This window comes from Saccostrea echinata, unplaced genomic scaffold (assembly GCF_033153115.1).
Source record: "Saccostrea echinata isolate AGI-Se365-2 ecotype Australia unplaced genomic scaffold, CSIRO_AGI_Sech_v1 ptg000046l, whole genome shotgun sequence".
Taxonomy (NCBI): Eukaryota; Metazoa; Mollusca; class Bivalvia; order Ostreida; family Ostreidae; genus Saccostrea; species Saccostrea echinata.
The window spans coordinates 7,084,843-7,098,716 of record NW_026889795.1 but is presented as its reverse complement, the minus strand read 5'-3'; the positions used below and the strand labels follow the sequence as shown (position 1 = coordinate 7,098,716).

The following is a 13,874-nucleotide window of genomic DNA, read 5'->3' as shown; positions in this document are numbered from 1 at the left end:
GAATTTAACTTGAAATTTAGCGTTTGAAAAAGTTTGTCTTTATTGTTAAATTTATGTTCAGAATAAATATACAATTGTTTATTTAGAATGAGATCTGTAGATTCTGGAGTTTAATTTAAACATAAAGAAAGACATACAGTTGAATTAAAAAGTATCGTTCTTGATACCTTAAAGGGAGAATTACTTTAGAAATTCTTTTATAGATTTAGCTCAAATTATTTAAGGATAACACTACTTAAGCTTTCCAAGAAATCTCTTATCTAATAGCAGTTCGCAATGTACACAAGGACGGTCGTAAAGGCACCTGATATCAAGTTAGATTCAACACTTAATTTCTCGACACATGTTAAAATTTCGTCAAAAAATGAGACACTCTGACAATTTTTGTCCACTTGAAGTACTGCATGTGGATTTTCATGTTATTGGAAAAATACAGCTATACTTAGGTTTCCATGCCTTTGTAATCACAAAAATTCATATCAATACAACTGTTGTTATCCACATGCAGTACTTCAAGTAAATCACTAAACATAGGAGCATTTAAGCAAATTTGGAAAATATCAAACAACATAAAATGAGCAACAATATTTTCTTTTTTTTCAAGATAACAATGAATTTTTTTTAATTACAAAGGCATGGAAACCTAAGTATAACTGTATTTTCCCATTGTTATCTTGGAAAAAAAAAAGAAAAAAATATTCAAAAAATGGTCAAGATCTATTAAGTGTATGTCCTTGCGAAAAGGCAATTAAATAAGGCACCTCGGCGTGAAACATGCAAACCCTGTACAAAAAACATGGTAGAACTAATTCAATACATTCTCGCGATAATTTTTAAATAATTGCACTAAACAAAAATTAAGGTTTCAGATTTGTATTAATGGTCTAACTAACATTTGCAAATAATATTCTGTTTAGTAATTAAATGCATTTTTCACTGTGAAAAAATTACTTGATCCGCCTCTCACTGCACATAAAATGCGTCAGGTCCCGCCCCCTTTATGCAGTCTTAACAGAGCTGCGTTGTTTTGTATTATTTTCATTTGTATTCTATAATTTTGATTTGTTTTCTATAATTTTCTATCTGTATTTTACATAATTTTCCATTTTTCCATTTGTATTCTATAATCCATTTGCATTGTACTAGTATACTTTTTCATGTGTATTATTTAACTTTTCATTTGTATTATTAAATTTTCCTTTTTTTTTTTTTTTTTTGTTTTTTTTTTTGCATAATTTTTTATTTGTATTCTATAATTTTCCAAACAGAAAAAAAGAACACAAATGAAAAATCATAGAATACAAATGGAAAATTAAACAATACAAATAGAAAACCATACAATACGAGTGAAAAATTTTACAATACAAATGAAAAATTATAGAATACGAATGAAAATTATAGAATACATCTAAAGATTACACAATACAAATAAAAAAGATCGAATACTGCAAAGTTTGACATGCCATAAATACAAGGAAACTGCTTAGCAAGTTACTATCTACAGAACAAAAAAAAAATTCTTTTGAGAACACTCACGAAAACAGAAAAAAATGGCAAGATACTTTTCCCGAATCAAATACACGTTTTATTTTCAATTTCGCGACTCATGTCAACTTAATTGTTGAGGACGAAAAGACATCTGTTGAATTTGTTCTTGTTCAAACATCGTGAACTTTTTACAAATTTACACAGCGGCAAAAAGTAAATTTGACAGCGGTAAAAGGTATATTTGACAAATGAAAATCTCAACAGTTTCATCAATGAGCTAGGTAATTACTTCAGAGTTTCTAGGTATCACCTTGTTAATTGATATTAAGCCAGTGTTTAATAACATCTTCAGCCTACTTGAATATCTGACGCGCTGTGGTAGGATATGTTCACATCGTTAGCGGAAGAACTTAGATACTCAAAAATAAACAGACTTCTGTTGACCATTCACTTAGATATTGATGATTTACAAAGTCGGGTCCTACGATGGCCGATATCAGCCATGTCATTCTACAGATAAATTAAGTGAAGAGTGTCAGTGCTATGTACAGTTTGCTTTGTCAGGTTACTCATTGCTTGAGTAAAGTGTACTATGTGTACATGAAGATTTAAACGCTGTCACGGCACTCTCATTGCTCGGAAAATGTGAATCGTATACATGTGTTATTAATTGACGGTTTACTCTTATCTGCAATTAAAATTTTCAAAAACAAAAATAAATCCCTTCATCTGGAAACAGCAGTAGGGACATAAAGTATGGTCAAGGAGGCAATAAAATTTTAACATGAAAGAGAAAGCCTTTGGTAGAATATAAAAGATATATAATGCCAAACCTATTATGTTTAGAATATTTGTTTGCTACTGTTCCCATTCCTTTCCGAAAAGATTCAATAATAAAAATGTTTTGAAATTAAATCAGATTTGTATGATTGATATTTGTATACATGTATTTTACCTTAACAAATTTCATAATTCTATGATATGACAAAGAAACAAATGTTTACTTTATGTATATATGTGTATACTGAATTATTGAATTTTTCAGACCTGTTTATTATCAATATGTTACTGCACTATTACGAAGCAAATGATTGACAAACGTTAACATATTTGAAAGGTACATGACCGTACTCTGCTTTTTAGAGAAAAAACATATTTTTAAGAGTTAAAACATCTCATTAAAAAAGTGAGATTTATATATTTCTGAGAGATAATCATTTTCAGAAATAACAACATATGCGAATTCTGGATTTTTTGTGAACGGGGATGTTACCAAATCATAAAGAAATTAAAGTCAATATTTCATTTCAAAGAAGAATGGGGACAGTAGCAAATAAGTATTCTAAACATTATAGGTTGGGCCTTATATATCTTTTATATCCTACCAAAGGTTTTCTCTTTCATGTTAAAACTTTATTGCCCCCTTGACCATACTTTATGTCCCTACTGCTGAAAAATTTAATTGCAGGTAAGAGTATACCATCAATTAATAACACATGTATACCATTCACATTTTCCGAGCAATGAGATTGCCGTGACAGCGTTGAAATCTTGGTGTACACATAGTACACTTCACTCGAGCAGTGAGTAACCTGACAAAGCAAACTGTACATAGCACTGACACTCTACACTTAATCTAACTGTAGAATGACATGGCTGATATCGGCCATCGTAGGCACCATTTCATCTAAAAGGATTTAAAAGCAGCAGGTTGTGAACTTTTAAGCATTTTAATGTGTCAGAAAATTCAAGCCATGTGGTATTCACCACACCTGGCTTAATTTTATTTCACATTTGAACATTCTACACCTGCTAATTATTTTTTTTATTTTCAATTCTCAATTTGAAAAAGGCATTCTGGGAATTCTGAGTCATCTAAGTGACCAATTGTTATCTGTTCCAGAAAAACCATCCTATAAAACCTTGGAAAATCTTCAGCCTGTTCTAAAAAATGGCATATTTCAACCAATTTTATTGTAAATAATTCAATATATGGATAACAGGACCAGAATCTATTCTTTGTTTCCCCGACCCCCACCCTTATGAGTTGAGCAAAACCAGAAAAAATTATTGCAATTTTTCAAATATTTCTTTACTTCTGGGAAACAAATGGCAAACTAAAATGAGTTATTAACCTTCTACCTAAAATGTAAAAACCATAACTCTAAGATTCATGTCCCATAGTGAGACTGTTAATTGCACAAATGCTGAAAATACTCAACATTTTTCCAGAATAACTTCCTGTCTTCTCCTTGACAGAAAAAAAAAAACACAAACTATTTGCTTGAGTAAATAAGTAGTTCGTTCAATTGCAAGAGAATAGACTCAAGTCAAAGTTTTCATCAGAATATCTCGATTTTTTTCACGAACCTTTTTTTAAATGCAGCTTTGTATGTTAATCATTGATTGTGTGTTGTTTTATGTCCCATTCTAGAATTTTTCACTTATATAGAGAGGTTACCATATACCTGTGAAGGGCTTCAAATTTAGACCTATACTCGGCACGCAGGACCATTGAGCAGTACGAGTTCTCTATCGTATACCAACAGCTACTGTAACACTGGACCTCGGTTTTTAAGGTCTCATGCAAAAGACCAGTGACTTTCACTTCTATTGCTTGGTGCTTGGCGTACAAACAGTCACTAGTACTGACTAACTGTGATTACGCCGTAGGTTTGACGTAGCGAGGCGAAGGAGAATCGAACCCGATACCTCCGGATCACGATGCGAGAGCCCTATCACTATGCTACTTTGAGTGGTATAAAAAAGAAACACAGTATGACAATATTGTTTGAGTATCGAAATTATTTCAAAAAAGTTATTAATTTGATATTGGTAATTGGGACAGATCTCAGTCTGTGGTCCAGGGTCACATTTGGATTTAGTTGGTAAATGTGTTTAAAAAATTCTATGCGAAATATGCTTTCTCCATTAAAATTAACGTATAGATTTGAATGCGTGAGGCATAGTACCTAATACACATTTAGATATATCGACGACGTATTGTCAATAAACAATGGTCATTTCCATTCTTATGTCCACAAGATGTATCCCGGTGAGCTTGAGATAAAGGATACCACAGAGTCTGACACATCTGTTTCATATCTGAATATTTTATTAGAAAAATGGTTATCTAATAACAAAGCTTTATGATAATCGTGATGACTTTAACTTTTCAATCAACTTCCCTTACTTATGCAGCAATATACCTTCATCACCTGCATACGGAGTTTATATGTCTCAGTTGATTCGATACGCAAGAGCATGCTCTACGTATGTATAATTTCTAAAACGAGGTAAATTATTGACAAACAAGTTGATGAAAGAAGAATATGAGCAGTCTCGTTTGAAGTCATCATTTCTTAAGTTCTATGGTCGATACAATGACCTTGTCAGCAAATACAATCTTTCATTAAGTTAGATGCTAACTGACTTTTTTCATACTAACTGTTAGACCATTATTTACACACTGACTTGTCGAAGGAATTTCCGTTATTTCCCGATCATGACAAGGAGCACACGGCGGGTGTGACCGGTCGGCAGGGGATGCTCACTCCTCCATGGCACCCGATCCCACCTCTGATGTCTTAAAAGTCCGTGTTTGCTCTGCTCCTGTTTTGTAATGTTTAATGGACTTTTGAGCTCGAATACTGTTCGTTATCTCCACATATTTCACTTCAAACTACGCCAGACCTGGTCGTTTCAGTAGCAAAGGTTGAATAAATCTAACACTACAAGTATACTTAAAGGATATGTCACCATATTTTAATTTTCATTCAGAGAGAGAGAGAGAGAGAGAGAGAGAGATGCATGTTTACATGAATTATACAGTTGAATATTAATATGCATAAGAACTATGCACTCTCTGCAAAGTCTCATCACTTACAACAATTAGCAATTGTTCAAGAGCATATACATATTTTTTCTTATTTTCTGTACATATAAAGAATTAATTAAATTCGTCAAGCTTTGAACAATAAGATGTAAAGTCTGACTGAAGCGACAGTACGGCAAACAATAGGTTCTGCATAATATGTTTACAATACTTTCATTATATCGAGGTTTTTGGTGAAATGCAAATATTTGAATTAGGCAGTTTAAGAAAAGATATGTCTCGGCTCAGAGCATATCAATACAAATCAAACTTCAGCTGTCAATATGGTGTGTACCTTTGTCTGTGCTATTCTTGGTTATTATGAATCCTTCGGGCTTTAGAGCCTTTTAACTCATATCATTAAATTATATACGTTTCAATACATGATTGTAAGAGACTTGCAGATTTCAAGTGTTAAATCTGTAATTTATCATGGCTTGAATATGATAAATAATGAGAATAAGGAATGAGAAAGCTTAGAGAATAGGAGTTATAAATATTGTCCAACTTTTAATAGTAAACTGAGATTGCATGAGATGAACTAGATGTCTTCAGAACGAAATATAACTCGTCTCTGAAAAAATCAAACAAATTATAAAAACAAAATACTGAAAAATCATTTTCAAAGTTTTTTTTAATTATTTTTTTCAAATTCTAAGTTTACTTTAATTAAAATGAAATCGTGGGGAATAATTCCTGGTTATTGTTTATTTAATAATTTCTGATGATCAAACCATATACCCCTGAAAAAATTACCCCAACACTGTGTTCATGTTGGAAGAAACTAATACACCAAAAGACAGGTAATTAAAGAAAATATACGATAAAAGTACCAGGTATTTATTATACCGTATATTCCTCATACTGCAATTGAAGGCAAAACATAACACGTCTTGAAGTGAGCAGACATCAATATCGTTATATGGCCTACGAGGAGGTAGTAATTATGGACAATGAAAAGATAGGCCAATCTCGTGATATCGTTAACAGTTTTGAAAGGTGTTTACTTAAAGATAGCTATAAGACCCTTTACGTAACCCGTTTCTAAAGGACAATTTACTTCAATGGGCTATGTCATGATTTGTTTATAATGAAAGCCACCCGTTGGACAATGTGATTTACAAGTGATTCTATCAGTATATTACAATTTTGATAGACATTTTCCTGAACGCCCTTAATTTTAAAAACATGTTAAGACTAACAATTTACTTAAGGACAGATAATACAAACAAACTTTTATCAAAAATTTTGAAAATAACAACTTTAGTCATGATTACTTGAGTAAAATGAATAATTTTAACCGCATAGATTTTGTTTTTTTATTCAAAGTTTCATAATAAAGTGATTTAAAGCGACAAAAAATTGTATAGCTTAATAAGGAAGGTTGCAGAAAGGTAGAATTTTGAACATCATAGAAAGTTTACAAATTCTTAATATTTTAGAAATTTATTACTTGAATCATTTACAATCAAAATAGGTCAAAAAATATATACGAACCCAGGCATTCATTTTTTTGTTTGTATCATCTGTCCTTAAGATTTTTATATCATGCATATGTCGTAAGAATGCTGTTAAAATGCTCTTAACCGAAGGATCGACGCGTACTCTGCCATGAACGGAATGTAGATAAGTGTTTGATACACACCAAACAGTAAGAACTATACCAAAAAACGTTATGGAAACTTTGACTTAAAAAACAAAACGATTAAAAAAAATTTACACTTAATTACACAATTTGTAATAGATTAAAATTATGCTTAACATTGTAAGAATAAGTAATTGAATTCATTATTTCCATTAATTTTCCCACTGTAAGTAAAGAACAGTGATTTCTGTTTAAGAATAGGTCTTGTCTTTAAACATTTTTCCTGCCGAAATAAGGCAGGTACCCGATGTTGAAAATGAACTAAATAGTCTCAATATGCATACCTTTATATGATACATTTTTCCCCAAGTCCAAATAGTACTTTTTGTTAGTGTTTAGAGCTTCCTTAAGTGAAAGCAAAATGAACTCATTATTCTTGCCGGAAGAATAAAATGATATTTTAACAGATGCTTGTAAAGATAGCTAATCTGAAGGTCACTAAGTAGAGTGAAATTATCTAAATTCTATATAACAACCTATTGGGTGTAACCCTTCTTGGTGGGATTTTAACAAATTATGGACAGCTTCCGATCATGGAAGAACAATGTGTCTTGCCCTCGGCTGAGAACATTCCATCCCATAAACACATAAAACTCAAAGCAAAGACCTAGTGTATTTGATACTTAAATTTATTTCTTTCATGAGTATCCACTGGATGTTCAGCTTAGAGACATATAGCTAAAGATGCATTATTACTGTAGGTATCCAGAAATGTTTAAAACAGAGACAATGATTACATAGCTAGTAATGTGTACTACATGTGTATACCCAAACAGATATGATTAAAATCAAGAAATATGTTGCTGTAACTTATTTCTTGTTAGATTTGTTGTTTAAAAGAAAACAAGAAAGATAAGATGCGGTTGGCAGTTCCCGAATATCCCGCTCCGAACATTTCACAAGTTTCCAAATATAAAGTTAATGTGATTTTTTTTTTATTTAGACAGTGATTGATTGGAAGATATAATTTGGAAACCAGCGCATAAAATATTCATTATCTCAAAACACAGGCAGGGTCCAAGTTTCGTATCTACCTCTAACTTAGGTATAGATGTGTACCATTATAATCTTCTTCCTTGATATGTTACATGCACAACATGTCGTGCTGCACTATTTTGGGTTTTGTGTGAAACCCACATAAAAAAAAATCCGCAAATGTGGTATACAGTAAAGTTATGATAACCATAAGTTAGGTTATGCACTTATTTATCTTAATTTTACATATATATCTTGAAGCATACAGTGTATCGACATGTGTATCGTATAAATCAGAAACAACAAATATAATATACATAAGTACATAAAGGACCTGGGTAAATTTAAAAAGAAGGAACCTTCATTTTTTCTGTCTACTCGCTGTTTTTCTTTTAATTTTTCCTTCCTTTACATTAAGTAGTTTGCTTATTCTAAAACTATGAAAATATCTTACAAGTTAGCACTTTACATGCGATCTTTATGTTTTGATGCAATATCTCATCAAACAAGAAAAAAAAAAGAAACTGAACAAACAAATAAACCCTGGTATAGGAAACTCTTGATGCTCTACAACAATAAAAAACAGAACCAGCTAAAAATAACAGAATCACCTTTCTGGATAAGGCCCGTTAAATTGCCAACATTTCAAAGCTTAATAAGATCTACCTGTATTTACCTGAGACAGGTGTAGCCAGGTAAAGGCTTTAAAATCCAGCGAGGAGGAAGTAAATGACCAGGGCTTAATTGACCAAGAACAGAAAGGGGACCCCTACTGTAGGAATATCGGCGAGAAAATGGTGTTAAAAATGCAGAACTGTTAGTATACCTAGTCAGTCTGTTTCTTAAATGATTTAACTCAAATACATAGAGACAGGAGCAGTATAAAACCCCTTCAAAAATTAAGACACATGAAAGCCATTTTACCAGTCAGACATCGGTCTAATGTTTTATTTCTATTTCATTCGTAATTCAGTCTGTGATCTGCTGAAGAAAGTATTTTTATAACATATCCTATCACCTCGAAGAAATAATAATTATTTAAAAACCATTTATCTTTGGAAATATAAGCTGTGCTTAAAATAATTGAGGAGTTATTTTTAAACACAACATACTTACATGCCTAAAATATGTGTCTAGACAAAAGCCTGATTGGTTCCGAGGGATAATTTACACATACATGACATACTATTAAACTTGATCATATTTGTTAATGTGAGTCTTTCTTCACATTTTTACTAGATAAGAAAATTTAAATTTTGAAATGAGTAAAAGCTATTTACCTCCCAAAGTCACGAAATATGTCCTCCCCAATAGTGTCATTCAAATTAAATGTCCATAGAAATAAACAAAGTTTGTACTAAATGCATATATACAGCTTAAGCGTGCATAATTCTGCAATCCGGAAACCTGACACACGTTATTGATTTAAATCTACCGAGAAGTCAGAGATTTAAAAAAAGAAACATATCCCACACAGAGGGATTAGAATTGTATGTGTATAGATAAGATAAGTACAAATACACTAAGGTACATGTATACATGTAGATGAATATTTGTATATTTGTATTTACCCGTAAACATGGGGAAAAAATTCATAGTTGTCTTCATTGTTTTAACTTCATAAACGATTTACTGAGTTTGGTAGATATAAGTTAATATGAGATCCATGGCCATAGGAACCGGGGGGGGGGGGGGACACGGGGGGGGGGGGGGGAGGGCGTGCCCCCCAATATTTTGCCGATATATAGATTACTATAGAAAAACATAGCTACTATATATATGCTTGTTCTCCCTCAATAAAAACGTCTGATGACCTTTTTCTTTTTGCTTGTCAAGGAATTTTTGGTAGTTGATAGTGCCCCCTCAACTGAAAATGTATGGCTGTGCCCCCCCCCCCCCCCTTCAAACTGAAATTGCTTCCTACGGGCCTGAGATCAGCAGATTTAAACTTTGCGTGTCATTATCGACAATAAATACACACTTGCTCTTGGCACACTGAAGTGTAATTCTTTTTTTAAAACTTACCTATCCAAGGAAAGATTCTTCAAGTATTCTAGTTCCATATTCTGGCGACTTAGAATTGTTTCTATTATATCGCTAGATTGGACACTATTTAAAATCCACATACACTATACTCGCACCATGCATTTTTGAGCTGAAGTGGTTAAAATATTAACCACACTCAATTACATTATTTCATTATTTTACTCCATTTGGTTACTTATCATTTTTATATTTTTTGTTTCGAAAAAGCTTCAGTCAGAGAGAAACCGAAAGACGATATATCTTAACTGAATTGTGACATAGGCAACTCAGTTTATAAGATATAAAGTAAAATTTTATCTAATAAAATGGCTCGTTACAGTCAGAATTAAATTCTTAAATACATACATATATTAGCGCAGGTGGTGGTGGTTGTAAAGTTTTTTTTTTATTTTCTCGGCTTTTTGTTACGTTATGCATATTTCGAACAATTTTTTTTTTAAAGATTGATCATTTTAACGTAGCTAAATTCGATAGAAAAAATATCAAAATTTGAATTAAGATATACATGCAGTTTGTGATGAAAAAAATGAATATGAATTATCTAATTCATGGAGGACATGATTAACCGGATGTAAAATTCTGGATTTAATATCTTACCATTGAATTGCTGGAGAATTTGCACAAAATACCAATATTCAATTACTTATTCAGAATTTATTTATTTTTATATGTAATAAGAAGATACATATTTTTTATATTTAGTAAATTTATGTTTCTATTTATTTAATAGATATTTACTTTATATCTTTAATGAAATTTTTAATCTCTTTCTGCGAGAAAATTAAACCATGTATATGTGTGAACTTTTCTAATTAGCATAATATCTATTCATGCTTATTCGCGAAATTTTCAATTTTGTTTCCTTTAACTCAATTTTTCTTAAAATTGAATATTCGGATTTTGTGCAAAATCTTTTGCCATTATGCGATAAGACATCATTTTTTTCCGTTTTGTTACGCTAGGGCTGTCCTCAGAAAACTCCCTCCGCTCTCTTTCTTTCTCTCTCTCTCTCTCTCTATATATATATATATATATCAAGTTCATTACTCTGCGGACCTCGAGTATTCCATATGAAAAAAAAGAAAAATCCTGTAAAATTATATTCCTTCCAAATATAATAAGACCCCTAACCCTGTAATTTACTGATATTTTTGTGTATGCGTCATGTTTGACTTTGTGTATAACTCAAAGGTTCAAGTGAGCTTTCTTGATGGAAGAGAGTCTGGTTTTCGTCTGTCTTTCTACCGTCCATTTTGTGTTGTCTACAAACTTTTCTATTTTTTAGCTTCTTAGATGATTGATATTTGTTCCAATAAAGATCAAGACTGTCTCTCAAGGAAAAAAAAAATAGAAATCGAGAAAAATAGGGTGGTTTCTTTTAAAAATATTTTTCTCTTGAACCACTACATCAGAGAAACCAAATTCTATGAGGAAGATTCCAAAAAGAGAATAAATTTAAGTTTGTACTGAACATAGCTCCGTGGTTAGTATGGGACCACAAAAGAGGATGAATGCTTATAAAAGAGGCATTAAGTGAAACTATCAATAATCTTATTCTCAAAATCAGCAGAACAATATAATGAGTTATATTTATGTGTAATCATCAACATATAATGTAAATTATAATTCCTTCAAATAATGGCTCTAAAGACTAGGTTAGGGATACAGTGGGAAAACAAATGAATAATACAATGGGAAAATAAAGGAATAATACAATGGGAAAACAAAGGAATAAGGATAATGGCAAAATCTTAGTCCCACCCTAACACTGGGAACCATAATTCGAAAAACAAACTTCAATCCAAACAACTTTGGAATGTTTGCTTGTTAATTAAATTTTTTATGGCCTGGCTACAAAAGATTTATTTTAATTTTTTATGTATTCCCATAAAAGCTTTTAATCTCTTTATCTACTTTAGCTCCATCCTGGAACCATGATTTGAACATTCTTGAATCTGCACCACACGTTAATGTTTGCATGTCTTATATAAAAAAAAATTATGACTAAGTGGTTTTTAGAAAACAAATTTAATATATTTTTTTCCGATAAATCCCCATGTAAAATTTCATCTACAGTTGTGGTGCATTCCTACCCCCAGGGGCATATGTTTGAACAAACTTGAATCTGCACTACATGAAGATAATTGCAAATTCATATCACTAATTATAGCCTGTTGTTTCTGAAATTTTTTCTATAAACTCTTACGTAAAATTTGATCCCATATTGTGGGCCTACCCTACTCTATTTGAATGATTTTGAATCTGACATTATCTGACAATGCTTCCATATTAATATGTTAAATTATTAGAATCATAGACCTGCTGCTTTTGAGAATATTTTTGAAGATCTTTTCCTACATGGATAACCGTCACCGTAGCTCAGTCGGTAGAGCGCTCGCTCCGTGATCGGAAGGTCGTGTGTTCGAATCATGGCCGCGACTGACCCAAGCCGATAAAAATAGGTAGCAACTGTTCCTTCGCCAAGCGCTCGGCACTTTGAAGTGAAAGGTGCGGGTTATTCGAATGAGACCTTAAAAACCGAGGCCCCGTGTCACGATAGGCGTTGGCACGATAAAGAACTCTCACTACTCAATGGCCCTGAGTGCCGAGTAAAGGTCTCAATTTGGAGCCCTTTACCGGAATATGGTGACGTCTCTATATGAGTGAAAAATTCTCGAACTGGACGTAAAACAACATACAATCAATAAATCAATCCTACATGGATATATTCCTATGTAAAACTTTGATATCCTTCCCAATCTACAATGATATCATTTCATTTTATCTTCTTGCTTACTGGTTCTGGAGAAGAAATAAGATGCAGCCAAATTTGACTATTTCAAAATAATCTTCTCATGAAAGATGGTGTGTGCCATCATTTAAACAAATCCATATCCCTTTTATACCAAAGAACGCTTTGTAGCATGTTTGATTGATATTGGTGATTACATAAATGAAGTCGAAAAATCATAATCTACAGACAAACCGACGTCCGGCTTGACAACAGGTGATCAGAAAAGTTTGTCTGAGCTTATAGCATAGATGAGGTAAAACGTGAACAATGAATAACGGGGAAATTATTATCTTTTTTTGGTTCAGTTCTACAACATTATCTTTATAAAATTGTTTTTCTATAATAAAAAGTACGGATACTTCTGGTTAAAAACTGTTCTTGATTCTTAAAAAAAATATTCGTTACTACACACATATATATAAAAACATAGATAAAATGTGACCTTACCGTATAATGTAAGAGCTCTGTTGCAACTGGAATGTTTATTTTTGTGCACACACACAGCAAAAGGAAGCTGTCGTCTCGACAAATAGGAAATGCATCACATGTTTGGTTGTTAAACTTTTAAGAGCATTGACTTTTTGTTTCTACATCTAGTAAACAATATTCTTACTTCATGCAAGATATCAACATCAGTGTATGTGTATAGAGAGTGACACGGATTTTAAAAAGATAACAATCTTAACAATGACCTAAAAAATATCCCCGTAACTTGAAACGCTGTTTAATTTTCTTAAGAATTTTAAGTCCTATTTGTTTTCTCTCTGAAGATTACTATGTGGTTGCCTTTTTTACGGCAAATTAGCATTTTCCCCAACTCACTGGGATAGTAAATTTTCAGTTAGCACTAAATTTATTCTTCTCAGTAATGTCCTATCAGTGACTGGAATATAATAAGCTAGTTATATCATTTATGATTTAGACTGCAAATTTATGGTTGTTTCATTAAGAGTTGCGAACAAATGCGGGCGTTACACTTAATGATAAAATTGTTTCATAAGTAGGACTTGTATCTTTAAGAGTTTCTACTGTTGACCTTTTATGTACTAAAT

At 32.0% G+C, this 13,874-nt stretch overlaps 1 protein-coding gene across 24 annotated transcripts in view; it reads right to left on the bottom strand.

Annotated features, from left to right (window-relative positions):
* LOC133202240 (cubilin-like) overlaps window positions 1–13,336 on the bottom strand; it is a 54,532-nt gene extending 41,196 nt beyond the window's left edge. For 23 of the 24 annotated variants that reach the window (XM_061338015.1, XM_061338019.1, XM_061338021.1 and 20 more), the window contains exon 1: window positions 9,263–9,358. The gene's annotated coding sequence lies outside the window, so the exon portion shown is untranslated. Of the gene's footprint in view, window positions 1–9,262; window positions 9,359–13,269 lie in introns of those variants that run through there. The other variant, XM_061338016.1, reaches the window with a different exon arrangement.
* Window positions 13,337–13,874: the final 538 nt, after the last annotated feature.